This window comes from Bombus huntii, chromosome 6 (genome assembly GCF_024542735.1).
Source record: "Bombus huntii isolate Logan2020A chromosome 6, iyBomHunt1.1, whole genome shotgun sequence".
Lineage (NCBI taxonomy): Eukaryota > Metazoa > Arthropoda > Insecta > Hymenoptera > Apidae > Bombus > Bombus huntii.
Window position 1 is genome coordinate 11,124,793 of NC_066243.1, and position 20,978 is coordinate 11,145,770.

At 38.3% G+C, this 20,978-nt stretch overlaps 1 protein-coding gene across 3 annotated transcripts in view; it reads left to right on the forward strand.

Moving 5' to 3' along the window:
- Nucleotides 1-20,978, forward strand: part of LOC126866438 (bifunctional heparan sulfate N-deacetylase/N-sulfotransferase) — a 365,667-nt gene that overhangs the window by 199,394 nt on the left and 145,295 nt on the right. The window contains exon 1 of one of the 3 annotated variants that reach the window (XM_050620011.1): nt 7,151-7,921. The exons of the other annotated variants lie outside the window; for them this stretch is intronic. The gene's annotated coding sequence lies outside the window, so the exon portion shown is untranslated. Of the gene's footprint in view, nt 1-7,150; nt 7,922-20,978 lie in introns of those variants that run through there. 3 annotated transcript variants of the gene reach the window in all.

Here is a 20,978-nt window from a genome sequence, read left to right on the forward strand (position 1 = left end):
TGCTGTTCAATTATCTAAATTCTATTTTTACTCCACAAGAATAACAGACAGAATTTTCATATCACAATTAAAAAATTCTTCAATTTGTTCGTAAACATGGAGTACCACCGAGATGATTGAGATTGATTTTTCCTATTTATATTTGTCTATAAATTATTTCTCGTTGAAAGTTATTATTCACTTGACTAAAAAATCTGCTATGATCGTCTTTGATATACGAACCATCCTAGAATAATAGGTACTAATGTGATTCTGCATAGATACACTGTTATAGGCTTTAATAAACGTATAATCATTACTATAATGACAGCATCAATATATATATACACATAATTTTTTTATTAATATTATTTTTATTCGAACATTTCCGCGTCCATAAAAACCACTGCAATCTACGCACCGAGAATACTTAGACATTAAGCGCTTTACAAGGGACGGTTTAATCGCAATTTCATCAGGGGATCGGCTTTATCCAGCAGGAAATTTCCCTGTTTACATCGATACCAAGTAAACTCGGTTCAGTTCGTTGGCTCGTACCAACGAGAACTCCTCTTTCTCTTCAGGCGTCTCAACTAAATATCTCGTTAACGAAGGTAACCCTGCACGCCGTAATCGATAAATGTCTAAACGATTGAAACCGACGATTCACGGAGCTTACAGGCTATCCTTTCCAGTCTTAAAGGACTCGTCCACCAGTTTCTTACGCCATTTCCAACGTAACGAACCTCGATCCTTTTCCGTCTATATATTTCGATTTACCTTTTCACTGTGATACTCGCGAATTTTGTCGTACGTGGGTTTAATTAAAGCGACTACTAACTAGCATAATGTATATTCAACTTCCAATAACCAAGCAATATTTTCCTTCCTAGTCTTAAACTGGAATTACCGACGGCTAAAGTATACAGCTTATATCGCAAAAATTAAAGTGCAAAGCATAGGGCTAGGTTTATAATACAATAAGAAATATAAGTTTTTTTTATTTATTGATATATTTTACGAAAAATCATTCAAACATCTAAAAATGTACCGCGATGAATCTATGATATTTCTATGGAAAATTACGAAATAGTAATTTTGATCATACCGGTAGTGCTAGGATTAAAGGACTCGTTCGCTAATGTCCTAGCCCATTTCCAACGTAACGAACCTCAACTCAATCCTCTTCCATCTACACATTTCGATTTATCTTGTCACTGTGATACTCGCGAGTTCCGTTGTATCTGTGCTTAATTAAAGCGACTGCTAACTAACATAATCTATAACAAGCTCCCAATAACCAAACAATATCTATCCTTCCTAATCTTAACCTATTACTACCGACAACGACAGTATACAACTTGTATCACAGAAATTAAAGCGCAAGGAATAGGATTAAGTCTATACCACAATAAAGTAACATATTTCATTAGCGTATTTTACGAAAAATCGTTCAAATTTCTAGAAACGCTCCATTGAAGATTTATAAAATTTCTATGAAAAAATTACGAATTGATAATTTTAACCACTCTAGTAATTCTGGTGTTAGAGAACCCAGTTCGCCAGTATCATAAATAACATTTCTAACGTAACGAACCTCAATTCTATCTACATGTTTCAATTCACCTTGTCACCGCGATACTCGCAAGTTTCGTCGCGCGTGCAACTTAATTAAATCGACTGCTAACTAACATAATGTATATCTAGCTTCCAATAACCAAACAGTGTCTAGAAGTTCGCTCGGGGGGTAATTAGTTAATGTACCATTGGTCGACGAATTCGCTGACGATCGTGTCTGCACCGCGTGCAGAAACATGTTGGATAGACAAGGTTAATTTCCAGCGGAGGCATTCGAGTTCGTTAATAAATCAGACAGCATCGGCCCATCGTAGACGTACAAACATCCCCGCGATGCTGCTTAATCGATACCCGGCTTAATGACTGCGATGCGTTTCGGCTGATGGCCCGGATTCGACGCGAGACGTCGCCTAATCTAAGCGGAGCCGTTTAAACGGCGCGGTGAACGCTGATCGACGGCCGCTTAAGGAGTCGTGATTTCTGATAGATTTGCTAAATTGCAAGCAATTCGGGCGTAAATGCTCGTCAAGCTTGCGAGTCTCTCGATGCCGTACGCAGTGCAACTTGCAAACTATCGAACCAAGTTTCGCTGTCACACATCGTCTCGTATCGGTTGATCGATAAGTAATTGCAGATTAAGGATTAAGTTAATTTTAAAGAAACTTTTGGTTTCGAGTGTTGCGAACGAAGAGTAACGATTGTAATAACTTCTGGACGATACCATAAATTGTATATTTATTTTAGAAACTTTGGGTTTGAAAAATGAACAGCAAATAAGGTCGTTTCACAATTTTCAAATACAAACTACATAAATGTCACGAATAGAATGGAATGAATTACTGATTACGAACATTTGAACGACATTCTATATATATGTATATAGATAGACGTCAACTGCAAATTTCTTGATTAAACTCCGGAACACAGAGAAGCAAAGACCATTGAAATCTGAAAATACGTAATGAAATTTAAGCAACGCAGACGATTAACGGAAGAATTTATAGTGGTTGATGTTGCCGAATAAAAAAAAGAGAGATTTGCTAGATTGCGTTTTACGCCGATACTACTAGCAGAGATTTTAACGGTGCTTTATATCAAAATGTATGTACAATGTACACTGCACCGTTCGATACAAGAATTGCATCCGATACCGGTCGAATATCTGTAATCTCTGGTGAATATACTGCATGGTTTTCGTTCTTTCCGAGTTATGTAACCGAGCCGCGTTATCAGTTCCTCTAAACATATTATTCATTAGAACATCGATGAAAATGTTGATTCACCATAACACTCGTAGCAGAATGCAACAGAAAGCTTAATAAAGAGGGCTACGGAAGTAAACCGATATTAGAAGCATAATTCACCGTGTAATGTTGACCCCATGTGGTTAAACGTTAACGTACTCCCAGCAGTATACTTTTGCTAACGGCACCGTTGGTATAGTTCTAAATATTAGTTTCCAACTCGTTTTGCCGAGTACAATGTATCGGTAGGGGAAAAAAGAAAGAAAATGAAAATCAAACGGTGTTCTTGCATTTACGGCGCGTGCACGATGCGTTCGGGTGTAAAAAGGGGAAATGTCTTTGATAACGTGGAAAGAGGGAAATATCTCTAATTAAGCATGATTGACGGGCAATTTATTTTGTTTGTAGAATTCGAGCTTGCGCCGTCAATCACGCCGCGTGTAACAGTCGCCTTTATTTTACTGTGAAACACCACGCCACCGATCAATATTACGAAGGGCATGTTCATTGTTAGACGGTTTGTGGGTCTTGTATCGCGTCAAAGGGCGCATTTAATTAGCACCTATCGCGCCCTTCGATGCGTCAGATCTCACCATGGTCGTTTGATCACACAATCGTGATACTCACACTGACTGTGGAACACGTTCAACGACGAAGTATGTAATTGTTCCAACTACAGACGATAGTGGTTAAGCGTTGACAAAAATCATCGCGATGAAAGTGATCAGAATTTACGAAAGATAAAATGGTTAAGTGATGTATGTTCGCTATAGGAATTCATTTTTGCCCGTGTATTTATTTATCGACTTTTGCGTAAGAAATAATATCGCCTTTTCTGCATTTCTAATCTTATTTCGTCAATAAAAAGATCGGAAGAGCAAATCGAAAGTAAATAACATGAATGTATCGCGTGATCGACGAATGAAAGATAAGAAATTGTAGAATTTGTGCAGATGTGGAAACGAAAGATACGAGTAGGAAGAGAATGCAGCGGAAAGTATATGCAGAGTAGAGCGTATGCCTGCAAACAAAATCAATATTAACATTAAAGTTATCGAAGTAGACAAAACAATCGATTCCTAATTTTTAGTAGGAATCTCAGAGTATTGGAAGAATGAAGTCTTTCGAATTTGAACGATTCTTTACAAAATACATGGACTTCCAATTTGATTCCTTAAGTACAAGTTATACATTATAGTCATTAATAGCTTCGGACTGTTAACATGTCATCGATTGTGCAAATGATGCACAACTTTATTATCAATTTTACAAATTATCAATCTATCGTGCAACTCATAATTACCAATCAACACGTCTTTCATCATGGAAGCATGTTTGTTCAAAAGTGAGATTTCTCCATGGATGATGTGCTAATAAAGAATGTACACTATACCGATGAATAAAAATTCCTACAAATTAGAAACTTCAACAAAGGACACCAGAACAGAAAGCGAGTCTCGTCAAAAGAATCTTTGGTCTTCCTGTTGCTCGATCGACGGTTCGAAGCGACTAAGGACGTGGGATGTCGACTCCTATAAAAGAAATGACAAATAAGACGAGCTAGTCGCCTAGTGACAAAGGCGTCGTGAGGTAGTGTGTATTCGAGCAATGTGGACAGCGCGCGATCAGACCGGTTTGACGTTCCTGGGGAATATGTGGTTGAATTTCATTCTGCTACGTGACGTTTTCAGTTTCCGCCTATTGTAAGACGCGGTCGGTATCGCGTTCAAGAGGAAGAACGAACGGAAGCACGGTAACCGTTCGGATTCGTACTATTATCGGCTCGGAAATTCATGATCGTTCCATAACAGAAAATCCAACAATCGTTGGGGAAAATTTCACGTGACAATAGAAACTTCATCGACAATTTCTTTCAACTTCTTTGCTTTCCTTTTCTTTTCTTTTCTTTTTTTTCTTTTGCTAAAATAAGAGAATTTGACGCTGAAAAGCTGTTTGCCATAATTTGGAATTCTTATCTCAATAATGTTTCTATTTGCGCAATATGGTAAAGCGGCGGCCAGAGAGGCGCGCCCAGAAAGTTTTCATTTCCTCCGTCGCCAAGGAGAAATACGATTGTATCTTTGAGTAGCGAGTAAAAAAGAATTTCATTTCCTCTCGTAAACCCCCCGGACAAGGAGCTCTATGATATATGCCTGTGCGCGGCGGAAACAAGTTTCTTTGAGCGAACTTGCGGTTGAATCTGGGCCAGTCGGTATCGCGTTCGGCACAGATTTCAGAAAAACGTATGTAGCAAAGGGGAGAAAGACGGATGCGTCCTTTAGAATGCTTCTTGTAGGTACAGCTCGCTACTTAACGGAGGCAAATGGAAACTCGGCATAGGTACTTCGAGATCTCTTCTTTTTTCTTTCGATTCTTATCGTTTGCTAATCTTCGTTGGAAAATTGATCAAATTAATCAAATATTTCTCGTTATTAAGAAAATATGAATGTAACAAATAATGCTATACTACAAATAAAAGCTTCTCAAGACCTGACTGGTTTATTTAAATGAGGGTAATTTGAGTTAGATTATTCAATCTTAAACATGCAAGGCAATTTTATACAATTGTTATCACGTGAAACGCAAGATACAAATCAAAATGAAATATTCTAGAATTAAATAACTGCGTTACCTACAACCTACGATATGAGAATTTCAATTGCGGACTAAATACCATTTAAACCAACCACTTGCAATATTCCGCAATCGAACATTCATTTATTCAAGGAAACACAATTTACCCTTTATTTAAAGCCCCTTTCCAAAGAATCGAGGCATCGTTCGAGCCCATTTCAATTTTAATATCATCCCTCTGGCAGTTTCGCGATCGCGAAACCGATACCGCGGTGGCATTCAACGAAAATAATTCGACGAGTCCATTCCGTAGCGCGGTAACTCACATCCAGCTAGTGGCGTAGAAGGGTGAAGAAAGGAGGCGAGGATGGCTCGAGTTCGCCGAGTCTCTCGGCTGCGCGCCGACGTTTCTCCGTCTGTAAAACGTAAACGACGAAGGTTACGAGGGTGGAGGCGACGTGGAACGCGTCTGGCCGCGAAAGAAACGCAAGAAGAACGAGAGAGAGGTCGAGGTTTCGGCGAACATCTGCCAAGCAGGCTGATTTCCAACCAGTGATAAGACCTCGAAATGCAGAGGAGCCGGCACAGAACCGCGCCGGAATTCATTAGTTAACCCCGCTCCAGGAGCGCCATTTTCCATGGACTCGTTTCGTGGCGCGAAGCTCGCGAGGCCACTGTGCACCGCGCCGGGAATTGTATCGTTGAAGAATTCAGCGATGGGACCGGAGGATGAAGGGTTGCTCCGGTTTCGAATGGAAAAGGGAAAAATGTTTTCTAAGGACGACCCGAGGGGATGGAGTGGTTCGGGGCGTGCAAGAGTACGGTCTCAGAGGAAGCTGCGGATACGTAGAGACTTCCAGTGTATCTTCTTCGAAAGTGTAATCAATTGTCTGTGACTGGATGCATCGCAATTTGTCGCGTGAAAGATGCATGTGAATCGGCACGTTAGTTCATTCTCGAGTAAATATCGCTTATCTTAACAAAAATAAGAAATGAATGGAAAGGCTGTTGCTCATATAGAACCAGTTACGCCTTTCGCAAATGGAGTTCACTCAAACCCCGATAAAGAAATAAATACGATAACATTGATACCTTTGCTGTTACACTATATGCATGATATTTTATATAACATACGACTTTACCGCGCGTAGACGGTAACAGAACAGGATATTCAACTGCTTGTCACGCGTGTCGGTGATCTGTCGCTGATCGAATTCTTGAACGCTTTCAAAGTAACTCGACCGAAGGTGCGTAGCGGTTGTATATCTGGCAGCGATTTCTTAACGAGATGCTGTTTCGTTCATCCTTCACGTATGAGTTGTTCGGTATTCGCGAGGCACCCAATCGGTTCGCCGTGAGTGCAAGCGCGTAGTACATCAATATGAGAATCGCGAGAAGATGCGTTTGGGCGCGACCGCGTGCCGCGACTGATGCACTGCGCATGCGCCGCATTCTCGTTCCATCCATCTCTCTCTTATACGTGGCGTGTGCGTGCTTCTCTTCCTCGCGTTGACTCTCTTTCACTGCTTGGCCAGACGTTTGGTGGGGATAGGTAGCTCGGTTGAAGTTCGCGAGGCGACGCAAGGGGCGCGCCACACGACAAAGTAGTGGGGCGGGAAGGGTCGTAGGGACAAGAGGAGAAACGCGTGGAACTCGTAGAGAGGGAAGGGGTGAGAGTCCGGCGGTCGAGTGAAGCAGTAGGAGGGGGACCCCGCTTGTCGGGCGATGCCACTCAACTGAATCCCCGCTCTGTCCTCGCGGCAGTCTGACGCCGGTCGCGCAGTCAGCATGGCTGGATTTTCTCGTAGTTTTTCGCCGGTTCTACCGAGCTAGGGACGAGCGCAGTCGGTCGTGTTCTCGCGTCGCGGTGGTGCATGCTGTCTGAGTGTCGTCGTCAGAACCATTTGAAACTAATCGCGAGGCCAAGTGTCTGTATACGCGTGCATTTCCGAGCGAGCGAAAGAGACGCCAGATACTCGAACCTAACCTCCAAAGACAAAGATGAGCCGAGACGTAACTCTGTTCGTTTCGTGGCCGCGGTGACGCAGAATCTCGTCTCTTTTCGTATCGTTTATACTCTAAGCTTGTAATAATATCGAGACGAACGTGCTTAGTTGTGTTGTTGATCGTGCGCGTATTATATACCGTGATTCTCGTCGTGATCGCGCCTAAAGTGCGTCGCGTGACAGCCGTGTGTGCTCGTGCGTCTTGCAACGGAACGAGGACGGGACGCGTGGAAAGAACAGAAGGGAGCGGAAAACTACTATGCGCCCTGGCGTGAACATTTTGGTGACGTTCTTCCGTGTGAACATGTGAAAGAAACAGGTAAAGAGAGAAGAGGAAAGATAGTGAATCTGGGAAGAAAAGAAAGATCAGTGGGCGGTTTATAGGAAAAAGGACTTGACCATCCAGCAACGAATCTTGTCCCAACAACGAGGGAAACATTTCTTAGAAAGCTGTTTCGTTGAAGGTTACGTGTTCGTGTGTTTGGTTTGAAGTATCAACTCAGCCGCTCGCTTCTTGGAATCGACTGTTTTTCTTCACTGGTATGTTGAAATGATCTATTGTTTATCTTCTATCCCTGTTAACTAACGAGAGCAAAAAATCAAAATAACTGTATCAATAGGAAATTTCCGTGTTGTCGCATGACTGAACGAAACTCATGTAGAGATGTCTCTACATGAAGCGTCTGGCCGTCGGCGTAATTCTCGCCTGGCAAAAAGAGACGAGAGCCATGTGTGTACGTCGGCTCGACCAGAGTGTAAACAAGCGCGGTCCTTTTAAATGCCTACATATCGCGCTCCGTTGTTATCTGTCTGACGCAATTTCGTCCCGCTTTCCTCACTGAAATTTATTCCTGGAATTATGAATGCGTATAGTATCGAGCAGTTGGTAGCTAGTCCCCGCGATCGTTTGAATATTCCCGGGCTTAACTCTTCGCGGTTGCCATTCGACGTTTTGTTTCAAGTGGTTCATACACAATAAGCTATTTGCGACGCTTGATTATATAATACGTGTGTGCGTTTCAGTATCTTCGTTAGCTATATATTAGATTAATATATTCGCTACTGTTATCGCAAATGGTGTATCGATTGAGTTGTTTAAGCAATGCTACGTGCAAACAGAATAGTTGCATTTTGATTTTTGCGCGTTTCGATAAAATGATTTGAGAAAGTGTTTTCTATCCATTCACTATATAATGTGTTAGAACGAATATCATCACTTAAGATTAAAACATTTTGATGGAAAAATTTTAACAGTTGATGATGTTGATTTGTAACATAAACGACTATCATCTACTTGTTCAAAGTGAGAAGAATCGAAAGACAAAATATCGAGCTGGCCAGAATTAATATTGATTAACTTTATAAGTTGGGAAGTAAAGAAAAATATGTCAAATCTTACAATTTTTTAATAATTTTCTTTGAATTTTTTGCAATAAATAGCTTATGGAGATTGAGAAATTTGCAGAAGGTAGGGTTAATCAGTCTGATTTCTGAAAGGTTTAGATAATCCTGTAGAAAATACGTAATATCTTACGATATTTTATGTACAGTACAAAATGTTTTAATTGGATTTTTAAATCAAAATTTTTATTCCAAATGCGATGATATTATTATATTCAAAAAATATATTTCCATATTATATGATTCTCGTTCTAGAGGTACATTTTGACATACATATGTTACATTTAACCGTAGTATAACAAAATGTGCTACCGGAAAATCTAGTTAAGACGCATTTACTTTAATTACGGAAAAATGTTAATCCATTTTCAAAATATCTGAATTAGTGAACGTAGTACATTCAGCTTCGGTTAATTAAATGGCACATATAGTTCTGAGCTGTTATTTTGCGTTTCTATTACGTAAAATTACGGTTATTTTCAACAGGAAACTTTCTTTATAGGAGAGCGCTCTAACTGATAACAATAATTTTAATCCTATCAAAAGTGTCTTTCTATGAAATGTATCTAATCGTAAATTATTTGTCTATCGCAAAAATGAAAGACGACTTAGAGAAGATTAGCAAACATTACACTAATACTATTCACCAAATGTATATATATGTTATATTTAATATTTGAAGGTTTTAAACTTAGTATAATTTTTTCGCAAATGAAAAATAACTCCATATATGGAGTTTGTTCCTTTCTAATTAGAATAGAGAAACCTTGAAGACCGTAATGAGACACTTGTACATTACATGATCACATTACGTGCTTAGTATATACAATCGTTTACTTGGAGATGATGTCACGTGATGGTCGAACTAGCATGAAAAGTAATTGCATCTCGATGCACTGTCTCTTTAAAATTACGTACAGATAATGTGTAATACATATTCGACTGTTGGCAGAAAAATACGTCTGTGAAGAAACTGATAATGCCACGCATGTGTCGTATGGTCACGTGATTATCGTTGCCTTCTTCTAGATAGAACCTATCGGTCGAATTACGAAGTTACACGTAGTTCTCGTGCTCGTAGAATTCCTACATGTTGTTGAAACACGGAGATATGAAATATAAAACTCTTATAGACGAATAAGTAACATTTTTTGTTCATATTCAGATTGAAATTTCGTTTAACTATTTCAATTATATGTTTGGTATATGTTATGCCGTATATAGTGTATATGGCGTTCAATTATTATGTGGAAAATTGAAACAAACGTTTCGAGAGAAATGGAATCATGATAGCTATAACGAAATTTAAAATCGAAGTGTTTCATATTCAAATAATGAAATTTGTTATTCGTAGTAAAAGGCATTTCGCGATAACTTTTGCAGAGCTTATGAAATTGAAGATTTATTGAAGCAAAGATATGATTATACAGCAGTGATCATCTATTAAAAATACCTAGCGATATAAAGAGTAGATGATATTATATATGTGTGTTCGTTCAACCCATCAGTTTATCTGTGAATAATTATCATTCTCTTTCACGTTGGACCATATCTTTTCAGTGCATTAAAATACCTATATAAATTCCATTGCAATAATAAAAAAAAAAAGTTTCAGAAAGAATCACTTATCAAAGTAATCGATAACTTCCTGGTCATCGTTAATTTTTTTTCAATTCGTGATGAAACTTTTGAACCTTATGTTTCTTGTTAATAAAATTCGAGATTCCCACTTTTACCCTAATTTCTATGTGCGAATTTCGTGTTTGATGGCTCCTTAAATACTTCCTGAATTCGAGCAGGCACAACTCGCGTTTCCTAGTCATTAAAGAAACTTGCACACATTAAATCCTGAAACTACCGGTTCGTTTTACCGCCCACTTGTTATACGCCAAGGCAATGAAAGACTAAAAACGTTTTCAAACATTCCAAGCATTCCGAGGAAAGAAAGCCGTGTGACATGGAAATTTAAAGTTTTATGGAAAATCGAATTCACCTGTTTCTTTTATCGCCCAGGGAATACGAAAACCTATTTCCACGTATTGTGGTAACCGTCCTCTTCCCTTTCTTGAAACTAAGAATACCATTCCAGAGACAAGAAAAATGTCCTGGATAACCTGTCCTTTAACTGTGTAAGGTGCGATTTTTACTTTCAAACCAAAACAGTATAATCTCGTTATCTCTTTGCTCGTTATCTTTACATAAAGAACTAAATTACGTATTATAACGGTGCATCGGATGAGCTGTAGTTATTAAATCTCCAACCGATTTCTCGTGTTCGAACATCGTAGACCCATTAAAGGACGAGCTCCTTAAAAAACGAAGAGGAAAAAAAAAAGGAAAAGTATACCGGAGCGATGTTCCACGTAACACGGTTCAATTGAACGTAATAACGCGATACTCGAGCCATTATCCGTTGGAAACACGGATATTAATTTCGTTATTAGACCCTCTGCCTGGCCTCTCTTTCTCTCGTTCTCTAGATTGTTGCTACGTTTTTAAAGCCAGGTGTTTTCTTCTCTTTCTTCTTTTCTTCTTTTGTTTTTGTTGCTGACCGAGATGTCCGTTCATTAAACGGGAAACGGTTGTACGGTGGCTGTTTCGTATTTTGCATAGAAAAGTAGGATGAGGAGGGGCCTTTGAACGTCAAGATTAAAGAGTTTTGTTGCATTCGTTGCTGAGACCCGTAATAGGTTCCATTTACGAGTGTCGCGAGACGCTGCGTTGCAACGCGAAAATGACAATCTGAATGCGAAATTAGGCGCACGACGCTTTAATGCGGGACACACGCTAAGTCTTTGGCTATGAAAGATGCATCAGAAGAAGCCAACGTAGAAAACTCCAGAGAGAGAGAGAGAGAGACAGACAGACAGACAGACAGACAGACAGAGAGAGTATGTAGACGTAGAATATGTGCGCGAGTGACGATCTTCTATTATGGAAGGAAAAATCGTGGAAAAATCGACGAGATGTTCGTGGAAGCTTCTTTGGCCTTTTGTTAGCTCGAGTGTGTCTGAGGAGCGTGTCGAAGTTTACGCTCAGGTTGCTAGTCGATTTTTGTTACGCTAGTCGTAGCTAGTCGCTGTGTGCTGCCTCGTCGAGACACACGACAATGCCGAAGTGTGTTTTCAGGTGTCGTTTGTTTAAGTTACACGGCTCTTAGCTGTTGATCTAACTGCGAGAAGGGAAGGTCTCTAGCGCCGACTGAAATTCTCGATAGTTTCACTGAGAACGGAGTCGTAAAAGCTTCAAGGACTCTAGTTTTCGAGCACTGTTCTCTTTTACTGGCGTTTCTTATCTGGGTAATGCGAGGCTTCATGGTTCAGACAGGCAAGATGCTATTCTTTTGATTTGAAACCGTGTTTTTTCTTGTACTGTCTCTTATACTAACAATTTATTTGATAATCGTTCTTTCTTCTCAAGCAGAGTTCATATGTACACTGAATAAACTTGTAGCATTGTAATAGGTTTTTTATTATATTGACTTAGACAGTCTTAGATGCATCATCAAACGTTCATATCGTAAAACAGATCACTTATGAAAAATGTAAGAAGTCAGGTTTTTCAGTTATCCTGAAACAATTCCCAAATTTGAGATTTTAAATGATTTGTCCTATCAATACACTCGCACATTATCAAAATTGTAATTTTATTTCATTTGAGATTAAAAGCAATTCTCCGCCAGCCTTTCGAATGTTCCAAAAATATTGATTCATCACACGATCAATTATACCATTAAGTTTCTATAAACCTTCGTAAGTCACTCATTTCAAAAAGTGTTATTTCCCATTTCAACTTCATTGTATTGCGATACTTTCTCTTAGTCATCGAATAAAATACAAAAATCAGAAAATCAACTATAATGAACTTACCATATTCCTCTTGGTATTTCACTCTAAGGATTATGTTTAATCTATCTTTTTTCAAATTTGAGTAAATTACAGTCTATACTATTGTATAATCTCTAGGAAATGATGAAGAATTAAATGATAAGATTCAAACGACACACAAGAACATCCTAAACGATCAAGTTGAACAAAGTGAAGCGTGACGGTGTGAAAGTCGATCGACGACTTCCTTATACGAGAACTTGGTTGGTTCGATGGGTATTCTCGGTGGTTAGGTCGGCTTTAAACAGCGTTCGCCTTTAATGCAACGCCGTACGAACCCTCCTCTTCGGGATCTACACTGCGGGGATGTAGTAAAAATTCCGCATCTGCGGGATAGTCCGCGAAGGGTAGGACAGAAAGGAAGGCGGATATAGTTGAAGGGAGAGAATACTAATAGTGAGGCGTGGAAGGGAACTCTAAGACACCGTTTGTAGTCTGGGAGGGACGTCTAGGCATGGTATTAAATCTATTTCCCTTCTGTATCCCAAGTAACGACACGAAGTCCCATCAAAGATTCAGTAGCTTTCGAATCAGCCCCAAAAGAGAGGATTGGTTTGAAACAAAATACGATGTAACATAGCCACCCTTGCGGTTAGGAAGCTTGTCCCGATTTATTTTCATGCATACAAAGTAGTTTATTAATAGCAATGTGTATCAATCCGATGTAAAATATTTCACACTCCGGGAGAAATTGGGTATTTTCTTTCAATTTAAGGACGGTCGTTACTAAGAGCTGACCGTTGTCTTGATACAGTATTTTAGTTTCAATTTTTCATTTCATAATTTCGTTTCATAATTTACGCATAAATAATCGTTTCATAATTTTTCCTTCACTAGTTTTTCTTCTACTGAAATTCTACAATTTTATAGAATTTAAAATATCGCGATAATGTTACGTGTCTGCTTTAAGGCGCGGAAAATTTTAATTCAAACATAATAATGTTGTTAATCATCTCATCGATACTTTAAGCCGTTTATAAATCTAGAAACGTGGAAATATTTCATTATCACAAAAAACCAACAACGAGTTTTTCCAATGACACGTTTAAAACGTCCATCCAGGGGATCTTCCAATATTTTTTTTCGCATCGTTTTACAAGCATTTCACATCTTATTTGTTTACCGTTTCACGTTTTAATGAACCAACGAGAGCTGGTCGCTCGCTTCGTAGGATTTTTCTGGTAGCTACGGAAATTCGCGCTCGAATTGATACCGTTCGACTTGTTTTTGCACCGCGTTATCCAGTGCAGGTAACAAAAACAAGAGAACAGAGATGCGCCTATAAAACGAACTACGTGTGCGAAGTTTACCGTGGCAGAACGTCGTCCAGCTACGGAGATTCAATTTGACGAAACTGAAATTCTAGCCAACAGCAAAGACTGTTACAGTAGTCGGCAAGAAAAGAAAATATATCGAGGTTGGAGGCGCCAAGGATACACTGAATCATGAAACACTCACCGTACAGAATCTTCATGATCGTATACTGTGTGCTATATAAAACATTTTGAAATTTTACTAGCATTGTAATGAGGCAACACAAGATATTTACGAAAAAAATTAATGTCTTAACATATTTTAAACATATAATATGTGTTAAGGATGAATATTAAATATTGAATATTGAATATTCCCATTGAATATTTAAGGTTCAAGAGTATCTGTACGACATATATACTTCCACTAGGTATCTTGTAATTTCTATGTGCATTTTCAAAGTTGTTTTCAACGTTATCAATGCAATGATAATAGTCGGGTCTCGTTAAAGCGCTAATGAAATTTCACGTTTCTGTAACGCACGCAGTAGGCTCATAAAAGGTCATATAATAAGTGCTTGAATAGTCTCATGATCCTTTGTACTTGTTCATAGAAAGTCAGTTGGCATCAAATGTAGAATTTAAATGGAAAGCATGGTGGAATAATAAAGAGTTATGGGCTCGAATCGCTATTTACTCGAAGAATTAAAATTCTGTATCAATATGCTTCTGACGAAGCCGCAATACCGGCGAAATCAATTTCGAAATGGAAACCGTTTACGTTGGGAAGCTTCGAACGTCTTCGAAATGCAAATATACGATGGCTGTTCTAGAACGATGAGCACAAACTTATCTCCTTAATAGAAATCGAACGAAGAGTTTCAAAGAAACTACTTTATCGTGAGGCGATTTCCCTACTGGATTGTAAATACAAAAATTCATCGGTGCAGTCGATTAGATGATTGATTCTGTGTATATGTGGCTTGTTCTGAATCCATCGTAACGTAAATTAACTTTTCGCTATATTGAACTGTTCTTTTATAATGTTCCTATTAGTCGTTTAACTCTTCCATGTTCTCCGATCATCTTAGAATTTCTATATTCCTATATGTATGATGTCTTAGGAAAGATCATAGCACGAAATTGAAAGTACAGAATTAATCTTAGGATAGTTAAGAATCTAAATGATTATAATCCTTTCGTTTGTAAATGAACAAAATTTGTTGGAGATGACAACGTGAGTTCGCGCTCGCCATCCATATGCAGATGCGCTAGTTCCAATAAATAGTAACTAGAAGATAGTTCTAGATATAATCGATAGGTTTAAGATATTCTTTTGCTTTAACGTTGGTTCATGTAAGAAAGTCTAAAGGTTTTTCGGCTCAGAACGGTGTGATGAATAAAATAATAGCTATGTCATCCTACTTCTAAATACAGAAATAACGACAAAATTTTTATTGAAACCATAATCCGTGGAATAAGTTTCACTGGATATAATAACACAAGGCATACATTATGCAGAAAATAGTATATACAGGGTGGTTGGTAACTGGTGGTACAAGCGGAAAGGGGATGATTCTACGCGAAAAAAGAAGTCGAAAATATAGAATAAAAATTTTTCGTTTGAGGCTTTGTTTTTGAGAAAATCGATTTTGAATTTTCGCTCGGTACGCGTGCACTTTGTCACGTCTCGTTATAACAGATTTCACTGTAGATTTAAAAAAAAAATGTTTATTCTATATTTTCGATTTGTTTTTTGTGTAGAACCACTCCTTTCCGCTTGTACCACCAGTTACCAACCACCCTGTATAATATATGTATAATTAATATTTGACCTAACAAGTACATCGTTCACCGAAATAGGAGCGAATAAACCATATAGCCCTGAATGTCTTTCTTTTATCGACGATAAACGATCGTTGACTTCCCTCGAATCCATCAAACGCGATCTATTAAAGCCATTACTTCGAATCATCCTACGCACCCAAACAGTCAGACTGCCCGACTCGAGAAAGCGAAAAGCAAGAAGCGTTTATTTCGCCTGGCCTAGTGACCAGTAAGCGAGCCTAGACGGCGGCGTTCTTAATGCGATATTCGTGCCAGCGTCACCGTGAATTACGTTCGACCCCGATAACCTCGTCCCGGTCGCATTCGTTCTCAATGAAAGACGACAGGCGAACGCTCGCGAGTTCCTCCAACTCTCTCGATAGTGGATCTTGGGGAGTTACGATTGATCGATCGCGAGTATCTCACTCTTTCGATCTTAGCTCTGTACGAACAAGTGTCGTCGAATAAATGACATCGTGCCTTTATTTCAGCGAATTTATCGAAGATTTTGCCGATAAAAAGTAAAATATGAAGTTAAATGGTATGTAAAGGAAAATAGAATATACAATAGAATTAAAAATAGTAGATTAGATCATAAGTGATAAATAATTTTATTATCTTTATTATTATTCTACGTATATTTTATTTCTCAATGATTTGTAGCTTCTATCGTTACGCTATACATTTTACTCATTGTGAATATTTATCTTTGTGGGAAGATACTTGCGTGACGAACTATAAGTACGTGTCATATTCTTGCTTCTTGCCCTGTATTCACTGCGTTTCGTCTTCGCTCTTAATGCTGTCTCGTTGTTAGTCTTGCTTCAATTGTGCTTAATTACATGCATGTCTCCTCTAGAGCTCGCATTTTATACGACTGAACGTATTTTATTGTCATTCATGGATAAGAAATACATGGATCAGAAGAAAAATAATTTTCAAAAGTTGCTCTTACCAAATATCATAATTTAAACACGAATACAGAAACTAAACAATATCGTTATGTATTATTATCTTCGAATGATGTGACTAAAATTATATTTCGCCTGGAACTCTACATTATGTAATTTCGTTCAAATGAAAAATATGTTATTACCATCAGATATTCCGGAAAAATTTGCACGAAACGCCGTATTTCCCCTACATTATTTCATTTTGTACAGAAAATATATTATTAAGCCGATAGGGTATGAATAAAATTTCCATAAAATACATTTTCACAACTTCGATATGCAATATTCTCCCAAATAGGAAATGTGTTATTGTAAGGTATTATCCAAATAACACGCATCAAATTTGCACGCAACACAACATTTTCCCTTGAACATCTATCTAATACTCAATATCTTTGGTACAGATTTCTTCCACATATTTCTCGTCTAAAATGCTTGATTGCTAGATAAACACAGTTAAAGATACACTCGTATGTAAAAGGGTTAATAACCATGTTCCAGGATCGCTGTTAGTCAGTGTCTCTCAGTTCGTCGTTGAGGCAACTTAGCGAATTTCATTATCGATGCCATCGAAAGGTTCGCCCCTTTGCGGCAAATTATCTCCCATTCACCATAGGGACTTGAATTCGACGGCACGCGTGTCATCGACTCAGACGTGTTTCGAGTTCCCCTTCGAGTTCCAGAAACGATGTTCTTTGTCATGATGCGTGCACCCCGCGTCTTTGTCGGCGAATCTCGTTTTCGGAGCTTTGCTCCGTGTTTAGAACCCATTTCCGAAGTTCTAGTTAGCTTATGGTCTTTATCACATAGAAACATATTATGAAATTTTGAAGAAGATTAAATTTTGAAATGAAATGTTCGTAAATACTTTACTTGGCTTTGAGATGCAGTTTCTTAAATTAGAAATGTTAGATCTCTTTTTTTAGTTAGCTTAAAAATTGTTGTTTGTTTGAATTTGATTAATTAATGTTCAACGTTGTTGACAGAAATCCATGTATTTTAGAAGCATGCGTTGGATATTTCATTGATTAACTTTTTCTTGCCGAGATGAAAACATATAGTGTGTTTGCACTTGAGTAATTAACTCGACACTCGACTTATCGCTGACAGGAGAAGTATATTTATTGTCAAGCTACACTTTCTGTTACTTAGTTTCTTTGTAGTTAGATAAAAAAAACTTTGCTATGTTTGAAATTGATTAATTGCTGCTTAACCCTTTAACAGTTTAGAACGTCTGGACGACGCCTGTTACATTACCAACTATGTATTCCCTGTTCTAAAACGTATCACTTAACGAGATCGAATATTTTGAGAAGTATTAAACCAAAATTAATATTTCTAAATCAATTTTAAAATATACATTGAATCAGCGGAAAAGTTCCTGCTGGATTCCAATGGATGTTGCTAAATTATTTTTCTGCAAGACGCATTTGTTGCATGTGCAAACTTCATAGCGAATAAAAAGAGCCATATTCGATTCTTATCTCAACAGCAGATAGTATTTTGACAATTGTTGCAATGTAAAAAAAAAAAAAGATTTTGAAAATGTCAAGCTCTAAGAATATAGCGGTGACAAGTGATGTAAAAACATTCAGGACGTTTACCAAGACGGCGCATCAATTCTTCGCACAATAAAAAACCTTCGCTGCAACTTCTTCAGTTGGAAATCGGAAATTATTTCGCAATAAATTAAGCACAACGTCATTGTGTATGAAATAATGATTCCTTTCCGCAATTCATGAGCATGACACGACGCAAATGAATCTTTTCTTCGCTCATTTTCGGAATGCTTTTTTGCAATGCAAAAACTATCAACGCACAAAAGTCTGCTGTTGAAGCAACATCTGAATATCGCTCTTTTTATCCGCTATAAAGCTTGCGCACGACAACAAATGCGACTCGCGGACAAATAATTGAGCGACGTCTATTGGAACCGGACACGAATTTTTGCACTGTGCCAATATTTGTGACTTTTAACTGGGTCATTGACGAATCAAGCGAAATTTCACCATTAAATTTTTACTTTTATTGTGAAAAGTCTCGAACATTTGACTTAACGAATATGTAATTGCATAAAATAAAAACGTTGATAGGTCTCGAATTTTTTGTTTTTTTTTGTTAATCCTATAATAATAAACTATATCTATATAAATAACCTAGTCTGCCCAAACCGAGTATGCGGAAATATATTCTACATTATATTATTACATTATTGTGAATTATATTACTATTATATTAGCATTGCTAAATAGTACCTAAACTATGTATATATTGTATGTAACAGACGTTCTATTATTAGTTCAATTCAACTGTCAATTAAGATATCTCTAGTAGAAACTTCATAGTTAGTAAGAAATATGCTGCTTTCAAACCAACCACTGTGACTATCCTTCGGGTTCTTCAAACCAGTACTTAGATAGTAGAATATTCCCTTTTTTCTCTATTAACAACGAGCGTTCTTCGAAACACTCAGTATTGCGTTTCAACACAAGATTACAAAGAAACAAACCAGTGCACTTTCTTCTTAAGTCTTTCTTTATCTCAGCGAATCCATAGCCCAGTGTGCCAATAACTAGACGCTTTCAGCCTGTCGTAACACGCTCTTCGAACTTCTTCCTCAAGAGGAGCTTCGTTTCTTCTTCTCGTTTCGGTTTCTTCATCTCGGTTTTCCCTCGGTCCCTTCCATTTTTCTTTCTTGTTTTTTCCTTGCCTGGCAGGACGGCTCTTCCTTTCACGGTCATCTTCGTGCCCGAAAGTTTCCGGCGGCGTGATACGAAAAGTTTGAATGGTTTTCTTTGGGCGGACCATCTTTGCCACGCGTCGTTTTATCCGCTACATGCAAATTTTCAGCGTTGCTCGCGCGTCTCAGCTTGGAATTCGCCAGCCACTTTTGACCCTCGAGCACGAGATTCCACCAGAAGTAATCGAGTCCTCCGCTTCTATCTTCTTAAGCGAGTTCATTCTCTTTCTCCAGTCTGAATTTCCTTCATTGACTTCTTTGTGTTCATCGTGCTATTTTGTAAACTGATCCGTTTCACGCTGCGAAAAATAGCTTATGCAAATGCAGAGAAGAATGGAGATTAGTTGCACTTTGTTCTCGTTCTATTAGACGAAAGTGATTTTCTAATTAACTTTGCTGAGTCGTGGATTAAGTTCCTTTTAGAAGTTCTCTGAGAACGGCGCTCGTTAGGTTACGATTTTATGAGGAAACTTTCGAAATTCTTGTTTGCTTCTTGATAAGATCCTTGTTGAAACTCTTAGTTTACTAGCGCACAATCATCGTATTTATTTCATTTATTCAGATCTGTTAGGAAACTTGTACTTGTATATTGAAAATGTGAAACAAACTGGCACGCTTTATCTACTATTCTTAACAAACTGATATTTCGATTATTCTAATCAAAGTATGCGGACACTCGCTCAAAATACACGAACCATCGATGTTAATCCTTCTTTTGAAATCCTAGAAACACGACTCTGTCCTTTTTCAAACATTTCATTATTTCGATTAACCTGATAAAAATACGCGTACATTTGTTAATAATATGGCTAGAAATTAATGACTTTTCTCGTAACCTTCGAGTCACCACTGCTTTTTATCATACGTTCCACTACTTCAACCACCCTAATAAAAAATACGTGTACACTCGCTAACACTATATAAATCACTGCTACTAATTCTTCCTTTGGAACTTTGAAACCTTTACACTTCCATATTCCTCGTGTAAAACTTTGGAGTCATATCCTGCGCCATCAATTATATCCTTCGCCATAAGGTGTTACGAGGAAACAGGAAAGTTTCCAGCGGTTCCAATCGCCAACTCGATCTTGACGGTGTTGGAGCATTGCACTGATTTATCTTTCTTCCCGATATTCCCAGTACAGTGGGTCTCTTTCTCTAGCGACTTTGATCAACGACGTGTTACAAAGCGTACATTAGTTAATGAGCGTAATCAGCTTAATAAGAATCGTACGTTTGCATCTCTGACGCGGATCCCGAGGCGGTATATTACCTCTGCCGATGTAATCGCGTTAACTAATGTGTGCCAGCGAAAGAGAGCCAGCTCAAAGAAGATGCACGAGTAGCCATTCCGTTTCTGCAGCTGCCGCATTTTGTCTAATGGACCTCCGCTTTGAGCCCTGACGTTTCTGTCATCGAGCGTATTTTTCAACCCGTGTTCTCCACCTACTTTGTGTCTACGTGAAATGTGTCTCTAACAAAAAAGTGAAAAAAGATCGAAAGAGAAAGAGAGAGAAAGTGGGGGGGGGGGGGGGG